General features: G+C 43.3%; 1 protein-coding gene across 1 annotated transcript in view; it reads left to right on the plus strand.

Annotated features, from left to right (window-relative positions):
- The window catches only part of PITPNA (phosphatidylinositol transfer protein alpha), a 107526-nt gene that overhangs the window by 73964 nt on the left and 16991 nt on the right, over positions 1-16571 (plus strand). The window lies entirely within an intron of this gene.

Below are 16571 nucleotides of genomic sequence, written 5' to 3' on the forward strand. Positions count from 1 at the left end.
CATAACCCTAAGAGCTAATGTTTACAATTCCACTTCCAAAAAAGTTAGGATGCTGTGTAAAATCTATGTAACAACAGAATGCAATGATTTGCAAATTTATTACAGGTACTTGTATAGTGCTGTCAATTTATGCGGTGCTTTACATATATATTGTGCATTCACATCAATCCCTAATCCTCAAGAAGCATACAATCTAAGCTCCCTAACTCACATTCATACATACACATACTAGGGCCAATTTAGACAGGAGCCAATTAACCTACCAGCATGTCTGGAGTGTAGGAGGAAACCGGAGTACCTGGAGGAAACCCACACAAGCACAGGGAGAAAATTTAAATTCCAGGCAGGTCAATTTTGAAATTGATACCAGCAACAAATTTCAAAGTTGGGACAGGGCAACAAAAGCTGGCAAAGTAAGTGGTAACAACAAGGAAAAGCCTGAGGAACATTTTGCAACTAGTTAGGTTAATTGGGAACTGGTCAGTAACATGATTGGGTATAAAAAGAGCATCTTAGAGAGCCAATGTCTCAGAAATAAAGGTGGGCAGAGGTTCACCAATCTGTGCAAAGCTGCATCTAAAAATTGTTGAACAATTTCAGAATATTGTTATCAATGTAAAACAAAGAAGGGCGCAAATGCCTAGTGCATTATCTTGAGGAACATTATTCTAAAAACAATTAAAATTATACTCACAAGCCCAGTAGGCTGAAAGCATGTGTACACAAGCACAAAGTACATTCGTCTGCTATTCCATCCCAGCAGGTGAATGGATGACAAAGCCAGCTGACGCGTTTCTGCGGAAACTAGCCCCCTTCCTCAGATCTAATGCTGGTGTCGCATGGCTACCTCACCCGACTAGATAGTAGTAGGTCAAGCCACACCACTCATTGATTACATTGACACAGGGGTGGTCAGGGTGGAGGGAGTAACACAGCACCAGTCATAGAGAAAGTCTCTAGATATAAGTCACTGGCCATCACTGCATAGGCTCAGGAATACTTCCAAAAAATTACTGTCTGTGAACACAGTTTGCCTTGCCATCCAAAAATGCAAGTTAAAGCGCCACCATGCAAAGAATAAGCCATATCTGAACATTTATCCAGAAACTCTGCCATCTTCTCTGGGTCAGAGATCATTTAAATGGTCTGTAGCAAAGTGGAAAACTGTTCTTTGTTCAGACAAATTGAAAGTTTACTTTCTTTTTGGCAACCATGTGCACTGCATCCTCTGGACTAAAGTGAAGAGGGACCTTCTGGCTTATCAGTGTTCAGTTAAAAAGCCTGCATCTCTAATGGGGTTGCATTGGTGCGTATAAATTGGGAAGCTTTGTTAATGTGACCTGTTCACAAAGTGCATGCTCTAAGAACAAAACTATTGTCAATAATTGTATAATGCATTCCTCTCCCTATATGTGGAAGATGTTTATTTCTGTTTCTGTATTTGTTCTTCATTCCATTTGTACCTGCAACATATATGGAACAAATTATATGCACTGTTGAAAACCTTTATTAAAAACATTGAAATATAAATTGGGCGCCATCAATTGAAAATATCAGGAAAGAATGACACAACATTCCTGTTCCAAAACTCCAGCAACTGGTCGCCTCTTCTTCCCAGATGTTTACAGAGTGTTGTTTAAAGAAGAGGGGAGGCTATGCTGTGGCAAACACTGCCCTGGCCCAACTTTTTTGAGACGTGTTGCTGTCATCAATTTCAAAATTACCCTTTTTTTTTTTTCTTAAAATGGTACATTTTCTCAGTTTAAACATTTGATATGTTTTCTATTGTGAATAAAGTATAGGTGTATGAGATTTGCAAATCATTGCATTCTGTTTTGATGTTGATTTTACACAGCGTCCCACCTTTTTTCGAATTGGGGTTGTATATACTGGCAGAATTTATATACAGTAATAAAGGCCAAGAAGAGACCAAATATTCTGCAATAAATGTTTATATTCATTTCAAGCAGGTTTAGTTTCTACCCCCGGTCCTATGTATCACACAAAGCATACACAATGTATAAATAAATAATTGCAGCACCACCAAAATAAATGTGTATGAATGAATAAGTAACTAAATGAAGCAATATGTGAAATTAAGCCAACTAAATCCAGCTTGAAAAAAAGATAATTGCAATATATGAGTGCCACTATACTCTAATAGGATCACAAAACACATATATAAAACAAGTTTATGGTGAAAAAGTGTTTTGGATAAAGAAACATGAAATGTCTTCCACCATCCAATCCAATCTGCATCATATCTGCCAGTGTGTGGGCTTTCACCGAAAACCCAGTGAATTGCAAACTCGCCAGAAATATGTTCTACAAGTGCAGTAAACACAGCTTGACTAATCAAGGCGCAAGCTCTGCTTTTCCTGCCTTCTACTGGATGGCTTATTTCTGTTGCTAGACTTTATACCAACGTATACTGTGCTCATAGCAGCCATGCTATTACCCCAACCTTTGTGAGCAACTGTGGCCACCTGAGTCCAGCATTCAGTTTCCTACCTCCATTTTTGTATGTGTCAATTGTACACCTTGTACACTATTGCTATTTACTTTTACACTGTGTGCACAATTATTAGGTAAGTGAGTATTTTGACCAAATCATCCTTTTTAATGCATATTGTCCAACTCCAAGCTGTATAAACTTGAATGCTTATTGGATTTAAACATATTAGGTGATGTATATTTGTGTAATGAGGGAGGGTGTGACCTACGGAGATCAACACCCCCTATATCAAGGTGTGCATAATTATTAGGCAGCTTCTTTTCCTCAGGCAAAATGGGTTAGATTTAACTGACTCTGAAAAGTCAAAAATTGCTGTCATATTCCAGAACTGCAACCTACCTGGAGTGCCTAGAAGTACAGGGTGTTCAGTTATGAAACCTCAAGAAATATCTGAAAACTGATTTTTCAAAGGTTTTATTGACTGATAAGATGAGTGACTCTTGATGAACCAGATGGATGGGCCCATGGCTGGATCAGTAAAGGGCAAAGAGCTCCACTTCGACAAAGATGCCAGCAAGGTGGAGGTGGGATACTGGTATGTTCTGGTAATATTAAAGATGAGCTAAGTGGACCTTTTTGGGTTGAAGATGGACTCAAAATCAACTCCCAAACCTACTGCCAGTTTTTAGAAGACACTTTCTTCATGCAGTGGTACAGGAAAAAGTTTGCATCTCTCAAGACCATGATGTTTATGCAGGACAATGCTCCATTGCATTCATCAACGTACCCCACTGCGTGGCTAGCCAGTAAAGCCCTTAAAGATGAAAGAATGACATGGCCCCCTTCCTCACCTAACCTAAACCCTATTGAGGACTTGTGGGCCCTTCTTAAATGGGAGATTTACGGTGAATAAAACTATACGTCTTTCTGAACAGTGTCTGGGATTCTGTGGTTGCATATATAAAATAGGGCGGGGGGAGCAGAGGAAATCCGGGAGCAGAGGAAAGCAGAGAAGTCCACCAGAAATAAAAGAAAAAATTAGGTGCCTCCAAAGGAGTCTGGAAGGGTGCTACCTAAGGCATATGAAGAAATAGCCAAGAAAAAAAGAAAATAGGCTACATACCTAAAAGGCTAACCTCAAAAAAAAAAACAAAAAAAACGTGGTTGCTGCTGCACAAAAAGTTGATCGCCAACAGATCAAGAAACTGACAGGCTTATGACTGTTATTGAAAAAAAGGGTGGCTATATTAGTCACTGATTTATTTTTTTGAAATGTCAGAAATGTTTATTGGTATTTTGAGTTGTTTATTACTCTCGCTTTAACATATGAAAATAAGTGAGATGGGAAAATTTGTGTTTTTTTCATTTAGTTGCATAATTCTGCACACTAATAGTTGCCCAATAATTGTGCACGCATAGATATTCTCCTAAGAAAGCCAAAACCTCACTTTTTTACTCTTAAATATTCAGGTTTGAGGTTTATTAACATTTGGGATTGATCGAGAACACTGTAGTTGTTCAATAATGAAATGAATCCTCAAAAAATACAACTTCCCTTATAATTGTACACACAGTGTATATAGGAGATACCTAGGGCAAGTAATGCTCAGGCATCTGTCAATGAATCAGAATTTTATACGGTTCAAGAAATAAGCTGTGTGTCTTTTATGTTGGAAAATTTACTAATTTACATACACAGCTTAAAATTCCTTCTATTTTTTTTTTTTAAAAGGAATGAAAATAACACCAGAGGATCTGGTAAACATCTGATTTTAAATTATCTTTAAATAACTGTGTGTGTGTGCACGTTCAACCCTGATGGGAAGAATTACCATCACATCCATTTTTAAGAGCTGTCCCCTTTGGTGTGTTAAAACGATCTAAGGGTTCTTTTTTTTTTTTTCTGTTAAATAATAAACATGTCTATACTTGCCTGCTTTGTAGAGTGGTTTTGCACAGAGCAGCCTGGATCCTCCTCTTCTCGGGTCCTCCACAGGCTCTCCTGGCACCTCCTTTCTGTCGGGTGCCCCCATAGCAAGCAGCTTGCTATGGGGACACTAGCTGCTCCGTGTGTCCATTCACATGTGGAGCCATGGCTTGGTCCCACCCCCTTCTCTCTGCTTATTGGATGACTAGCTGTGATTGACAGCAGCTGTTTCAGCCAATGAGGAGGCAGAGACTCCGGACAGCCGAGGCTGTCATGCACATCGCTGGATCTTGATGGGTTTCAAGTAAGTATTGAGGGGGCTGGGGGCAGTGCTGTACACAGAAGGTTTTTTTACCTTCATGTATAGAATGCATGAAGGTAAAAAACCTTGAGCCTTTACAGCCACTTTAAATGTTTGTTGTTTCCAAGAATACCAGAAATTAAAAGATCACAAGTATATTTTGTTGCAATCTCTATCTTCAGAAGAGCTCACAATGTGCATTTTGTTCGAATTTATTAAAATTTTCACCATTATCAAACTGTTGCCTTATACCGGTTTTAAAAAAACGACATTGGTAGGGGTATATAGGAATATATTCATATGCAAAATGATTGATCATAATGAAAAATATTTTGAATATGATAAAAAACCTATTGACTGCAGTGGGGCCCCGGTAAAGCTTTTTGCAGACTAAAATAGTTACTTTTTATGCAAAATGTTATTTTTTTATTTTAGTATTCAGCTGAAAGGAGACTCTGTTACCTCTTGAAATTATTTTCCTGAGCAACAGTCGCGTTTTTTACAGACCTATTTTGTCTCTAAACATCTTTGTGGCAGAAATTAAGAGCTCACCCACCTTGCTTCTAGAGGGTGCCACGCATTGCAGCTGAAAGTGTACACATGGATGTGAGAAGGATGCAGTTTGATTAGTGCATATACACTCACCAGTCACTTTATTAGGTACACCTTGCTAGTACTGGGTTGGACCCCCTTTTGCCTTCAGAACTGCCTTTATTCTTCGTTGCATAGATTCAACAGGATGTTGGAAACATTCCTCAGAGGTTTTGGTCCATACTGACATGAGTTACTGTTGCTTTTTTGTCATCTCAAACCCCATTCTCCTCTGACATCATTAAGGCCACACAACTGCCACTCACTGGATATTTTCTCTTTTTCAGACCATTCTCTGTAAACCCTAGAGATGGTTGTGTGTGAAAACCCCAGTAGATCAGCAGTTTTTAAAAATACTCAGACCAGTTTATCTGGCACCAACAACCATGCCACGTTCAAAGTCACTTAAACTCCAATTCTTCCCCATTCTGATGCTCGGTTTGAACTTCAAGTCGTCTTTACCATGTCTAGATGTCTAAATGCATTGAGTTGCTGCCATGTGATTGGCTGATTAGTAATTTGTGTTACCAAGCAGTTGAATGGGTGTACCTAATAAAGTGGCCGGTGAGTGTATATTCTGTGACACATGATCAGATTGTATGGTCGATTTTCATCCCATGTGTTTAGATCTCCTGTTACAGAATAACTGAATTACTATTAAATTAACCAGTTACTGAAATAACAGAGAACTCATTGTTAAAATCTCTAAATCACTAACTGACCTTGAACTGATATTGCAGAGCTGATTTATGAATCATTGCTGCAGTGCAAGTTTTTAAATTAAACTAGCTTAGAGCCTGTAATGTGCAATCTGTTTTATCTCTAAGAAGACAGGCACCCTGTTCTTGTAAGGGTGGTTTTAAAGCATAAACTTTTTTAACCCCCCCTCTTTAACTTACCTGAGACCAAACTTGATCCAGTGCTGTGCCCATCTGCCGCAGCTCTGCTGTCAGTGCTGTGCCAAGGAAGTTGGGGGAGGGGGGATGCCAAGCCACCCTGTTTGTGTCAGGCAACACAGCTAGGGATTGAGACCACAGGTGTGCCACTATAAGAAGTGGATATGCACACCGAAAGGAAGAAGATTCTGGAGCGCCAGCGGGGAACTCCAGCAGAGGAGGATTGGGGCTGATCTGTGCAATTCTATTGCATAGAGCTGGTAAATATATTGTTTGTTTGTTTTTTTAATTATACTTTACAAAAGATTTACTGCTTTAGTCTCTGACCCTGAAACTCCAACAAGTTTACATCCATTTTGTGATATTATCAGAGGTGTCCGGGGATCTGTTATGCAGTCTCTAGTAAAGGGATGGCCTTTCATTATAAACGGATGTAGGACCTATCTGTATCTAAGATAAACGCTCCGCACCTTCATGCAGACACTCCTCTTTGGTCAAACAAGCTCTTGCCTGAATTCCTATCCATTCCTTACCAGAGACTTTGGATCACTAAAGGAGCATACCTCCTCTCTCATGTACTATCAAATGGGGTACTAAAAACCTTTGAGGTCTTGAAACAAGAGTTTTCCCTTCCAAATGATATGTTATTCTGCTACCTCCAGGTACGGCATGGTTTAACAACTCAATTTACTGATCACTTCCAAGCTCTCTTCTCACTGGCTTTTTTTTGTTGTGGTGTATGGGGAGGAACCCCAAAAATTGATATCTGCACTATATGAATTCTTTCTCACCCCTAATTTGGTCTACTCTATTAAATCTCACTTGGGAGTACGATATAGGGGCCATTGAGAATGAGGAATGGGAGGAGGGACTAGACTCCTGCAAGAAAGTCTCATCTAAAATATCTGACCACCTTACCCAGCTCTGTATTGTACACCAGGCATATCTTACATCAACAAGCCTAGCATGATTCAGAATTGATAGAAATTCTCATTTCCCTAAATGTCATATAACCCCGGGCACGTTCGTACATTTGCTCTGGCACTGGCTGTGGGTGAGTGGATTTTGGGCCCAGGTAATCCAGTATCTACATGACCGTATGGGATCCCCTGTTTCTCTGGACCCTAAACCCTACTTATTGGGAATTTTCTCTGATCCAGATGCTGATAAATATCTAACTATGTTCTTACACGAAACTGTTTAGTGCTAGGAAATTGGTAGCCCATCATTGGATGCAGACACTTCCTCCTACGGTGAAGGAGTGGAAAGCTGATGTTAATAACACTCTCCCCCTAAAAAAAAAAACAATGATATATATTCATAGAGGTTGCCCTGACAAATATAATACAATTTGAGACTGTTGGCTACAATCTGTTGACACATGTACTTAGATTGTAAAGGTTTTGACTAGCTTTGCACACTGGCTGTATATTTGATATCCATTGTCATCCACACAGACATATGTATTATCTCACATAATGTACCTTCAATGAGACAGGGAGGGCATATCTTTCTTACATGGTAATGTGCTGATTGTTTCCTGCTGCCAGCGACTCAATCTTTTTTGCAGGTTCCACTACTATGCTATGGTCAATATTGTATTTCTTTATCACCATGAGGTTGTTCCTTTTTTTATATTTTTTCTTGTTTGGTTGTATGTAACCATTAATGCTCAACTCTGTACAACTCAATACTTTATACTGTAAACTCCTGTCTTTATTTAAGAAAAGATTTTGCCTTCTTGGTAAAAAATTATACTTTACAATCACTTTCAATGTAATCTAAACATGAATTTGACATTTATTTGGGTTTGTTAACTGACTGCTGCAGCTGTCTTTTGTTTTCTCATACCCTGAGAGCTGTTATCATAAACGCACAGAACAGGACACAGGCTTTAATATTCATAGATTTTGGGTTATAGATTGGTACCTTTTTTCATGTGATTGGACTTTGGCAAAGCTTCTCAGGACATGCCCCCTGGGTGTTCCCCTATGAACCCCTATTTACCCCACTCTGTGAGTCCTCAGTTTTTTGTTAGTGTCCTAAGGTGAGGGACTTCCTCTCCTTTACAGAGAAGTCACTCTTGGCTTAACTAGTTTATTCATTTACTTTGGATTCTTTAATCAACTCTTTACTGTCTTCTTACGCAATTATAGAAGCAGTGCGTCCAGACTGGTGCAAATTCGGTAAAACTATGGTAGCCTTACTCATCCCCTATGCCATGGGTAAGGTTTGTAATGTTGCTTTGGGCACTGGATTCTGCTTGAATGCTCACCTTGACGGGTTGCTTTTTTTTCCCATATCTTTATTTTTCATTTTTTAACCAGACCTCCAGAAGATTTACCCCCCTTCATGACAAGGCCATTTTTTGCAATACAGTACTGCATTACTTTAACTGACAATTGCGCGGTCATGCAATGCTGTGCATGTATTAAATTTATGTAATTTTTTTCACCACAAAGGGAGCTTTTAGTGGTAAATGAGCACCTCTGGGTTTTTTATTTTTGCGCCAACATTAAAAAAATATATATATTTTTTTACTTTCTGCTATAAATCCTATCCAATAAAAAAATTTAAAAAATCAAATTTTCTTCATAAATTTAGGCCAAAATGTATTCTGCCACGTTTTTGGTAAAAAAAAAAAAAAAAAAAACACAGTAAGTATATTTATTGGTTTGTGCAAAAGTCATAGCGTCTACAAATGGCGGTATATATACTAGAATTTTATTTTAATGCCAGCAATGGCGGCGATCAGCGACTTATAGCAGGACTGCGATATTGTGATGGATGATCTGACACTAACTTACATTTTGTGGGAACCAGTGACACTAATACAGTGACCAGAGCTAAAAATATACACTGTCACTGTATTAATTGCCTCCTGCCCACCGTATAGGGAAATGATGGACAGGTGGGAGCTCTCTTGTTCTGGGAGGATGTCACTTGACATCCTCCCACTCCTAGCTGCGCATGCGCCCCGGGGAGCGTGCATCGATCGGTGGTGTGCTGTGTCCCTTAGACACAGCGGATCACCAATGTCTGTAAAGAGCCGATGACATAGGCCAAAGCGCGAAAAATCCCGGTCACCATTGCAACTAGAAAATGCAGCCTGGCGCTTGGGCTGTTGTCAGCCCCAGTGGTGTAGCATAGGGGAGTGCATCCAGGTGCAACATTGCCGGGCAGCCTGCACTGCCACGTTTGTGAGGCCGGGGGGTAGGGAGGAGCCCTGCTGTGAGGGCGGGTTAAAAGAGGAGAATGGCGGGTTAGGGGAGATGCTGGGCTGTACAGCAGTAGGAGGGGCAGGTCAGAGGATAAGCGGAGTTAGCAGGAAGTGTCCCCTGTGGGGCTCTCAGGGACACCTGCTGCTTCAGGGAGACTCTCAGCCTCTCCTCGGAGCAGGAACTGACTGCTCTGAATGGGCTCAGCAATGGCTTCGAGCTGGACACCCCCTTGCAGGGGACGCCCCAGGCGCTCCAGTTCCCACCTGGAAGGGCTCAGACTACAGCTCAGAGTCGAGTCTGGGCAGTCCAGGAGCCCACTACGCTTGTGACAGCCAGTGTGGCCACCTGTCAGTGCCCCATCAGTCTCCACATCAGTGCAGCCTGATCAGTGGCCCCATCAGTGCAGCTTCATCAGTGCCCCATCAACGCAGCCTCATCAGTGTAGTCTCATCATTTCCCCATCAGTGCAGCGTCATCAGTGGCCCCATAAGTGCAGTCTCATCAGTGTAGCCTCATCAATGCCCCATCAGTGCAGCCTCATCACCGCACATCAGTGAAGAAAAATTACTTATTTGAAGTAAAAGGGTTTTCTTTTTCTTTTCTTCGTGTGTTTAGTAACAGATAAAAAACCCAGTGGTGATTAAATACATCTAAATGAAAGCTCTATCTGCCTCAAACGCTAACAATTTAATTTGGGTACAGTGTTGCATGACTTCGCAATTGTCCTTTAAAGTGTGACAGGGCTGAAAGTTGAAAACTGGCCTGGGCAGGAAGGGGGCTGTAACGGATCCGGAACCCAGACCGCACTGAGTTTTTCCATTATAGCACAACTTCCCCTGTCCGAACACCATCCCCGGACCACACCCTTGAAATCCCTCAGGAAAATAGACAATACCCAGCTCTTACTAAAACAGGAAGCCAACAACTCTTTATTTTTCACAAACAACATCTTTTATACAGAGGGCGGGGAAACACATCCAGGAACAGGACATACATCATCAGCCCTCCCTCTCAGTGGGAAGGGCTACAGTATAGGCAGGAAACACCTCATCACCCCTCCCCATCCAACCAGACACAGAACAATGGGATGCAACCATGTGGCAAAGGACATTGACCAACCCCCACACCAATACACAAACCGTACATCCCATAATAGTTCGCTGGACAGGAAGACACAGCACAATGGGGCTAGCACATGGTAGTAGACAATGGACAGCCATGTGGCCTAGACAAAGGAACACACACTATACACAAGACTCAGACATTCACATACACACCCTGTAACCCTTAACAGGCACAGGGTGGGTTAAACATAATGATTTGGGGAGATGATACAGAGGTCCCCCCACCCCCAAAAGTCGCTCCCGTCACAGGGGCGAAAGTAACCAGTAGGCAAGTGTTTAAAAAAAACTGGCTCCTAACTTTTTTAGCTAGCTCCTAGATTCAAAGCAAATTTGTCAAGCCTTGACGTAGGCTCTACCATGTGATCAGCTGTGTCCAATCAATACAATCAGTACAATCAATGTAAACAGGAAATGCCGGTTATTGGCAGTCCTCTCCTCGCGCTGAGGTGAGCCGGTAAGCGTCATTTCTCAGACGGGACATCTACACTGATAATCAGGGCACTGATCATCAGTGCAGCCCCATCAGTGCTGCCTTTCAGTGCCCTTCAATGCCACACATCAGTGTCCATCAGAGCTGCCTTTCAGTACCCATTAGTGCTGCCTGTCAATGCCCATCAGTGCTGCCTGTCAGTGCCTCCTCATCAGTGCAGTCTCAGTGCCCATCAGTGGCATCTATTAGTGCCATATAGTGCTCATCAGTGCTGCTGTCAGTACCTATCAGTATAGGAGAAAAAATACTATAGTTTTTGTTATAAAATTTTGTAAATAAGAAACTTATTTTTGCTCAAAATGTTGTCTTTTTTAGTTTGTTTAGGAAAAAATGAAAAATCCAGTGGTGATTAAATACCACCAAAAGAAAGCTCTGTCTAAAAAAATTTTTAAAAAATTTGATTTGGGTACAGCGTTGCATGACCACACAATTGTCATTCAAAGTGCGACAGTGCTAAAAGCTGAAAATTGGCCTGTGCAGGAAGGGGGTGAAAGTGCCCAGTAAGCAAGTAGTTAATGACACTGGATGGGAAAAGGTTAAACATCTAGGGTGATCAAAGGGTTAACTGTGTGCCTAGCTAGTGTGTTTGTGTGTACAGTGTTCTGTTTTTACTAGGCTATCTGCTAGATTTTATTCCCTGAATAAAATCTAGCAGATCATCGTTGACATAACACGGCTCTGCCTTGTTTTCCTAGGCAGAGCTTCATTCCGTTAGTATATCCTCTGTGATCAACAGGTGCCGACGCTGACCCATTGGCCGGCACCTGTTGGTCGGCTTCTGCTGTGTCCAATCACAGCATAAGTGGCTCTCTGGCAGCAGGCATGCCCCCCCAGGGGCAGAAATGCAAAATCCCGTTTATATACATGATTTTGCACAGAATGTCCACCCTGTAGCAGTAAATCTGCTATAGGGCGGAAGGTAAGTGGTTAAACAAAGGAAACATACACAACCATATGTTATCTTTCAGTAATGAAATAAGTCAAAGCAAAATATCAAAGTACAAACATAAAGTAGGCCTCAGTATAACCTCTATTCACAAAAAAACAAAAACAATGCTAGTCATCAGCGTAGATGATAGTGATCAAGGAGACATTAAAGTGGTTCTGAAATCAGCTTCCTCCCCTTATACTTACGTGGACCCGATCTGGATCCAGCGATGTGCATGAGAGCAGGTACTCTCTTGGTTCTCTCTCTCCTCATTGGCTCAGACACAGCAGAAGGAGCCACTGGCTCCTGCTGCTATCAGTCACAGCCAGTGAAAAGGGGGTGAGGCAGAGCCACACTCTGTGTGTCTTATGGACACACAGAGCTGGCTCAGGAGCAAGCATGGACGGGTGCCCCTATCACAGGAGGCTTGCTATAGGGGCACTCAGCAGGGGGGAGGGACCAGGAGCACCAGCGGGGGACCCCAGAAGAGGATCAGTCAAGAAAAGATTTTTACCCCTCTGAAAATCATTGCAAAACTCTACCTAGTGGAAAAAAGTTCACAAAACATTGTACTGTTCCTGTAATATTCCATCTCATCCATCTCAGTTTAAAACAAACTGTACATATAGAAGATGTTCTTTCATTCAAAGACTCTACCAAAAGAATATTTGACAATCTTAAAAGATGACTGACAAGTTCTTTGACAGGAAATCACTTGGCACAGATGTCTGACAAGTTATTTGACAGGGGATCAAGTTTCACTTGGATAACTAAAGGTTACTTGACGCCACAAGCCTCACAGTTTACTACCACAGGCCTGTAGCCTTACAAGACAGTCGCAGCCCGGGTTGCTGTGCACTACTCCTCAGACACTCTTACCCCATTTCTACAGCCTACTCTGAGTACTGCACAGGGAAATACCCTCACTGATAGTAATGGCCTACACCAAGCGCAAGGGGACCACAGCACAAGCTCAGGCAATATTTGCTTTGCCAAAGGCCCTAGAAATACTCAAACTGCTCTGAGAGACTATGCTTTCCTTGCACCCCAGCAGAACCCTATTGTAACACCAGTCTCTGCATCTTATTCTAGCTCTATCTCAGGCAAGCAACAAGTAGCTTACCTTACCAAGGCCAATTTTTCTGAAACCATGTCACTATTTCTCAATTAATGGCTTTAATACAGCCATCATTGTCCAAAGTTCAAAAGGCTCTTTCTCTACCTCGACTGTCTCTACTTGAGTTGAATCCCAGTGTTCTAGAGGAGGTTGGCAAAAAGGCAAATAAAGAGGACCTGGAAGTGGTGTTAGAGGAGGCTGAAAAAGATTGCTCAGCCTCAACATTGTCACACTTGATTCTTCTCCATCTCTCCATGCCCATTGCTGTACTAAGACCTGATAAAAAGACAATCACCATTCATAAACATTTAGAATGGGCAATCTATGGCAATTCAGTCAATCAAGAAAAGATTTTCACCCTTCCTAAAATCACTGCCAAATGCTATCCAGTGGAAAAAAGAGCCCACAAAAAATTGGACTGTTCCTGTAATAGACCCATCCATCTCAGTCTAAAACAAACTGTACCCATAAAGACTCTACTGAAAGAACGTTTGAGGCACTCGTAAATGCTCTCCTTACACTCAGCCTTACACTCAGCAAGCCTAGGTTTGCAACTAGCTGTTGCTGTAATTTCTGTTTATTAAACTGCAGGTAACTGGACTAGGGTAATCTATCCTGGGCCTAAACTCCCTAAACAAGTACCTCTTCCAAAGTTTTTTATGGAATCTGCAGGGTCAGTGGTTACTTCTCTGAGACAAGGAGAGTACCTGGCATCCATAGACATCCATCATGTCGATCTGCATATTCCCAATTACCCACCTTATCAACGCTTTCTATGCTTCACAATATGAGACAAACCTTTACAATTTGTTGCACTGACTTTTGATTTATCCTCTGCTTCCAGGGAATTCACAAATGTACATGCACCTCTTTTTGCCCTCTTTAGAACTTCAGGTCATAGGGTATCTAGACAAATTTTTTTGTGAAGGACTTTTCTCCCTTCCAGCTATTTGCAAACATCCGCAGAACTATTTAGATACTTCAGGCTTTTGGGTGTGTAATCTACTTCCAAAAAGGCACTCTCCAACCTTCCCCTCACCTGAAGTACTTGAGCCTCATTTTAGACACAGCCCAGTCAGAAGTCTTTCTTCCAGAAAACATACTGGTCTCCCTTAGAGCTTGTGCTTGAGGCTTGAGATAAAAAAAAGTGTCCCTCTGTAAGATTCTCCATGAGAGTTTTTGGGCCTCATGGAGGCCTTTTCAAGGCTGTTCCATTCTCCCTATTCATGGGACACAGTCACCCAAGGAAGCCAAGCTTGCCATCAACATCAAAAAAATTACTGGACCCCCTTCAGTGTCACCTAATCAGGGTGCAGTCAGAATTCCACAGCTGTGGCCTATATCAGTCACCAAGGGGGCTTCATACGTCAGGCAGCCATGAAGGATGGATGGATAGAAAAACACTGCCCAGTGATTTCTGCTGTCTTCTTCCCAGGAGTAGGCAGTTTGGAAGGTGGATTACCACAGTTGTACCAGCCTGGACCAATGGCCCCCTCATCCATGTCAGAAATGTGGTACTCGGGGCATGGATATCCTGGTCTCCTGGTTCAACAAGAGGTTACCTCTGTGGCCAGGACCAAGGATCCTCTAGAACGGGCCTTGAATGTTCTGATAATTCCCTGGACTCCGTTCAGGCTGCTATATGCTTTTTCCTCCAGTGTGATTTCTGCCTTGACTACTCTGCAACATAGAGCAAGTGAAGAAACCGGCGATTCTCACTGCACAAAACGGGTCCAGAAGAACCTGGTGCACAAACATACTCAGACGTCTAAGAGACGACCCTTGGCCCCTTCCAAACAGGCCAGACCTGCTGTCCCAGGGCCCCTTGTTCCATCCTGCTCATCAGTCACTGGCTTTAACTTGAGGGACAAAGTGGTCTTTTAGTCTCTGGTCTCATTGCTATAAGCAAGGAAAGCCACTTCCAGAAACCTCTAATAGTGTACCCCTAAATCCTTTTTTGCCTGGTGTGAACACAGGCATTTAAATCCCAGAGATTACTCTGCTCCTCCCATTCTGGCCTTTAAGAAAATTGCCTTAAGTATTCTCAAGGACAAGTGTCGCGGTATGGGAGCCTGCCAATTATTAATCCCCTTATTAATGCCTTGTATCACATGCCCTCAGAGTCCTGCTCTGTATTGTTCCAATTGTCCCCTGTGTCACTGGCCTAATGGCCTAATTAAATTACTCTGGACCCCTCCTCCCTTCCCCCTCATGCCAAATTCCTGAACTCTCTGGACAGGACCCATTGCCATGGTAACCCGACAGGAAGTATCTAGTTACTAGCTCAATACTTAAGAGAGAGCAAGAAACCCCCGTGGGTGTTCTCCTGGCTGTGTGTGTGAGGTAAGGCTGTGCTGAGCGCCAGCTCCTCTCATCCCCCGTCCTCCTCCTCATCTCCTGGACTGTCTGTGTTGCCTGGAATCCCTGCACTGTGGAGGGATCTGCTGCTGTCCCCGTGAATCTGCCTGGATCTATCCCCTGCCTGGACTGAACCCCTTGTTCTCCGTGAACCTGCCTGGACTGAACCCCTTGTTCTCCGTGAACCTGCCTGGACTGAACCCCTTGTTCTCCGTGAACCTGCCTGGACTGAACCCCTTGTTCTCCGTGAGTACCTGCTTCCCCACTGTTACCTGAACTGTTACGGTGGTGACTCCAGGCACCCCTCTCCTGTGTCGGACTACCCCTGTTACAGGGACACCCCCTTGGCTCTCCTAGTGGACTATAAGTGGGTGGGGACCCTCGTTACCATTTAGTGGCAAATCCACCCTCTCTGCCACCCAACGTATTGAAGGACTGCCATCTGTTTGTCTCAATAAAGCTTTGTGCATCTGCCATCCTCTCTGTTTTCTGTCCTGCCTTTCCTCCGTCACATACTGGTGGCAGCAGTGGGATAGATCTTCGGCATGAAAAACGCCCCCGCCACCTTTCAGCGGGTCGTGGACCAGCTACTGGAGGGATGCCAAGAGTTCGCGTGCGCTTACCTAGATGACATAGCGATCTTTAGCGACTCGTGGGAGGAGCATCTGGCCCACGTGGGGGCCATCCTAGACCGCATCTGTAGGGCCGGGCTGACACTGAGACCAGACAAGTGCCAGTTGGGAATGGCGGAGGTACAGTACCTCGGGCACCGAGTGGGGGGGGGGGGACACTGAAACCTGAGCCAGCCAAGGTTCAGGCCATTTATGACTGGCCCACTCCCCAGACCAAGAAGCAAGTGATGGCATTCCTCGGCACTGCCGGCTATTACCGTAAATTTGTACCTAATTTCAGCTCCATGGCCCAGCCCCTGACCGACCTGACCCGGAAGAACAGTCCCCGGATGGTGACCTGGACCTCGGCCTGTGATTCCGCCTTCTGTGACCTCAAATCCGCCCTGGCAAGAAACCCCGTCCTGGCCGCCCCTGACCACAACAGACGCTTCCTCGTACAGACAGATGCCTCCACCTACGGCCTAGGGGCTGTCCTCAGCCAAGTCAATGAGGCTGGGGAAGAACAACCCGTTGCCTTCCTCAGCCGCAAAC

This window comes from Staurois parvus, unplaced genomic scaffold, assembly GCF_062004578.1.
Source record: "Staurois parvus isolate SC_StPar_1 unplaced genomic scaffold, SC_StPar_1.0 ptg000029l, whole genome shotgun sequence".
Taxonomy (NCBI): Eukaryota; Metazoa; Chordata; class Amphibia; order Anura; family Ranidae; genus Staurois; species Staurois parvus.